General features: G+C 34.5%; 1 non-coding gene across 1 annotated transcript; it reads right to left on the minus strand.

Annotated features, from left to right (window-relative positions):
- Positions 1-3,379: 3,379 nt before the first annotated feature.
- Positions 3,380-3,453, minus strand: TRNAT-AGU (transfer RNA threonine (anticodon AGU)). Its single transcript has one exon. It is a non-coding gene; the product is annotated as a tRNA-Thr (tRNA).
- Between the last annotated feature and the right edge of the window lie 1,140 nt (positions 3,454-4,593).

Consider the following 4,593-nt stretch of genomic DNA (forward strand, 5'->3'; position numbering starts at 1 on the left):
CCATAAAATCAAGAAAGGGAAAATCTGTTAACCAACATGTTGGAACCATTTCAGGGGTTTTTAGTTTTGGGGAAGCCATGAATTTCACGGTTGGGAGTTGATTTTTAGGAAGAAAGAGAAATACGACATAGCTAAGAGCTTGGGGAAATAATTTTACAACGAGTGGAAACTACCTCTGTGAAGGAGTACTTAGTTGCGGGTTGGCAAAGGAAGGATCTCGAGTCTCCATTTCAAGCTATATTTTGGTCATGATATTTAATCTAAGCCTAATGTGGCTATTTTCTATTATTCTTTACTTCTTGAATTTCAAAGATAGGTATATAACAGACATGGTTCTTTTGACGATATGGAGATGAATTATGTTAGCTGAAAGCTAGAAAAGATTTCATTCACAATGCTAATTAATGTATGGATGTGAATGCTTTCTCAATGCAAATGAGAACATGTTCTCTAGATGTATTTCATAAAATGGTTGTTATAATTGTAACTTAATAAAGAGATACTACCACACAGTTCACTGTGGTGTCCGGTTGTGAATATATCTTCATTTGAAGAAGAATACATTACACCATGTCATATGTTGTATGTCTGTGAGTGTTTCATTAAACAGTAAGAAAAGTATATACATTGAAACCTATAATAAGGTTGAATTTAGTTCTAATTATTAAAATAGTATAAATGTATACTTGAATGCTTATTTGGCTAATGCAGTCTTGTAATTTAGAACGGTGTTAGAACTGCAACGACACCCTTAAATTTCAAAGGTGCTTTATATTCAAAGTTATTCAGAAAGAATATAGTTGAGTTGCTAAGACTAGAATTTAACTCAACCATATAGAAATTAATTAAGTGGGAAATTGCACTTCAGTAGTGTTAGTTGTCTATACAATCTTAAGAATAACTTCCAAAGGATTGAGTTACGACTTGTCTTAATTGGATAAAGGAAAACAGGCTTAAATATTTTTTTGCACTCCTAAATGCAAATTGGCATATTAGGAATTGATTAAGAGCATTTAATAATTGTAGCAGTGGCAAGAACAATTACAAATGCAAAATACAAAATATTGAATGTACAGGAGAGTTGGTATCTCTAAAGCCTGTCATTCCTTTATCAAACTAAATAAGAGTATTTTAGTTCAAGTTGGAATAGTGTAAATAGAAATAAACTAATACATCTAATCATATTATGGTCCTAAATCTCAGGAAGAGATCGGATAACCACCATTATATTCAATTAAAACCAATTTTGGATAATTTGATTGTTGTTATTTAATTTAGTGTGTTAAGAAATGACAAGCAAGAGTAGTATTTTAGTACTCATTAATGTCATTGGGTATAATAAATACTACAGGTGCACTTAGACATTTAGTAAACTTACCGTAGTGCGAAAATATTTGATAGACAAGGGAGCTTATAGTGCTTCTTAATGTAGATAGTCATATGTAAAGAAATACATAGCTTCGTTGCTTCCTAAAGCAGTTTGGCATTCATACAAAAATACATAGTTTCATTGGATGGCACAACAACAGTAAGAATGCTCGTAATACATAAAAAAAACACAGAAGCTGATGCTGATGAGGGAGATAGCAGCCTCTTGTTTGTCTCATTTTTCCTCACTAAGGTAATTTAATCAGTTTAAACCATGCTACAATAAAAATAGAAGCGGACAATTTACATCTAAAATAAACTAAGGACTTTAACCTCAGGATGAGGTAGAGTACCGATCGATACAATCAACTATGCCAAACTATGGAGAACTAGTTTGTCTTGATATTTAATGTAATATTCATGTGTGGAAAATGACATCGTATATTAATCAGTGTAGCTTAATGGAAAATACCAAATAATAAAGGCCAAGTATGGGATACTTCTCATGTGTAAATAACATTGAGACTGAGTGAAATGTGAACTATTCAACTATTGTACTTCAAGACTGGTAAATTTTGTACAACATGTTGGTTCATTAAAAGAGGGACAATGAATTTTGCATATTCATTAAGCTTAGATTCATTCTTGTACTTGTGAGAGAGCAGGTTGCTAGCTCAAGGGCACAAGTATGAAATTCAAATTAAATTAATCTAGGATTTTGTCAAAGAAAGGTTACATTATAATAGTATAAGTCATCTCGAGTTTCATAGAGCAAATCTTTCTCAGTAAAACATTTGTTAGATTTGGTTCATACAGACCTCTGTAGACCAATAAGGACTAGAAGTATTCAAGGTGATCGATATTTTATGATCTGCATTGATGATTGCTCAAGAATGATGTGGGTCACATTGTTGAAGGACAAAATAGAAGCCTTTAGCAAGTTTAAGGCATTCATGGCCTTAGCTAAAAAGGAAAGTGGGAAGAAGATAAAGTGCTTAAGAACTAATCGAGGTGGTGAATTTACTTTGAAGACAATGGAATTAAGAGGCAACTTTCTGCACCTAGGACACCACACCAGAATGGTATTGCAGAGAGGAACAACCGGTCAGTTGTTGAAGCTTACAGAACTATGCTAATACAAGGTGTAGTTAAAACTTTGTGGAGAGAAGCTATCAGCACAACTGTCTATACTATGAACCGGATATTGGTTAAAAGAGGTAAGGATAAAAATCGTTATGAATACTGGTATGGTAGATCACCTAATGTCAGTTACTTTAAGGTTTTTGGCAGTAAATGTTATATCAAGAGAGGTGACTATGTTGATAAGTTTGATGCTAAGAGTGATGAAGGCATATTTCATGGTTACTCCACCAAGAGAAAAGCCTATAAATGTTACAACAACTAGACAAAGAGAATCATTGAAAGTGTTGATGTCCAAGTGGATTAGTGTCCTAAAGTTTCAAGAGAAACCAATGAGGAGAAGAAGGAAGATGAACCTTACATTTTGATTTTGGAATCAGAATCGATGAAACCAAAAGTTGGTGAAATGAATGTTGTTGTAGTACTAGTTCAACCAGAATAGGTATATTCTGCAGAAGATGAAGATAGTGAGGAAGAAGAACTTGAAGATAATGATCATGTTATTCCGAGGTATGTGAGACTCAATCATAATCCTGACCATATTATTGGAGATAAAGATGTTGGTGTGTAAACCAGAAGAAGAATAAGAGAGAATTCTTGTATGATCTCCACTATCAAGCCTCGAACAGGAAAGGAAGCCTTTGGAGATGATCACTGGATCAAGGCTATGGAAGAGGAGCTTGACCAAATTGAGAAGAAAAATACATGGACCCTAGTACCCAGACCGGTGAACAAAAATGTAATTGGTACTAAATGGGTATTCAAGAATAAACTGAATGAAGATGGAGTAGTAGTCAGAAACAAAGCCAGATTGGTATGCAAAGGTTATGCACGGGAAGAAGGAGAAGACTATGGCGAGATATTTTCACTATGCTCTGATTAAGAGTTGAACTCAAGAACTCCCACTTACTAAACGGGTGCTCTAACCAATTGAGCTATCAGAGCTTGAGAGCTTACTAGATCGGAAGGTGTTATGACTCTACTTGCATTTGAAGCATACAGGGGATTCAAAGTATATGATATGGATGTGAAGTCAACATTTCTAAATAGAATACTAGAAGAGGAAGTCTACATTGAGCATCCAGATGGTTATGCTTTGACAGATGCAAAGGATATGGTGTGTAGACTACACAAGGCACTACATGGTTTGAAGCAAGCACCAAGAACATGGTATGAAATACTACATTCACACTTGGTGAAGATAGGTTTCCAGAGAACCAGTGAAGACAACAATATATATCTCAAGACTAAAGGAGATAAGATACTAGTTAGTGAAGTGTTTGTGGATGATATCATTTTTGGAGGCAATGATGACATGAGTGATGACTTTGCGAATGAGATAAAAAGTGAATTTGAGATGTCTCTAGTTAGAGAGATAAAATTCTTCATAGGTTTACAAATTCAACAGATGAAGAATGGTATTTTTATCACACAGTTGAAATATGTGAAAGAGGTATTGAAGAAATTTGGAATGGGAGACTGTAAACCAGTTGGGACACCAATGGTTATAGGTTGTAAACTATCCAAGGAGGATGATTTCGCATCTATAGATGAAAAGGAGTACAGGTCAATGATAGGGAAACTGCATTATGTTGTTTACAACAGACCAGATATTGCTCATGCAGTTGGAGTAGTTGCAAGATTTCAGAAGAACACGAAGGAAAAACACACAGTAGCTACTAAAAGGATATTCATATATTTGAAAGGTACTATTGATTATGGATTATGGTATCCATATGCAGGTAACTTTGATTTGAAAGTCTATACAGATGTAGACTCGGCAAGAAATGTTGATGACAGGAAGAGCACAACCGGAGGTGCATTCTTTCTTGGAGGAAGGCTTGTATCTTGGAGCAACAAGAAGAAAAGTTGTATATGACAGTCTACTACTAAAGTTGAATATGTTGTAGCATATATGAATTGTACCCAGGAAATTTGGATGAAACACATTCTAGAAGGATTCAAGTTGAAGATCACATAACTGGTAAAGATTTTATGTGATAACACCAATGCAATAAATATTTCAAAGAACCCGGTGTTGCATGCTAGAACCAAGCATATTGAGCTAAAATATTATTTCTCGAG

Source organism: Cryptomeria japonica, chromosome 6 (genome assembly GCF_030272615.1).
Source record: "Cryptomeria japonica chromosome 6, Sugi_1.0, whole genome shotgun sequence".
NCBI classification, from domain to species: Eukaryota; Viridiplantae; Streptophyta; class Pinopsida; order Cupressales; family Cupressaceae; genus Cryptomeria; species Cryptomeria japonica.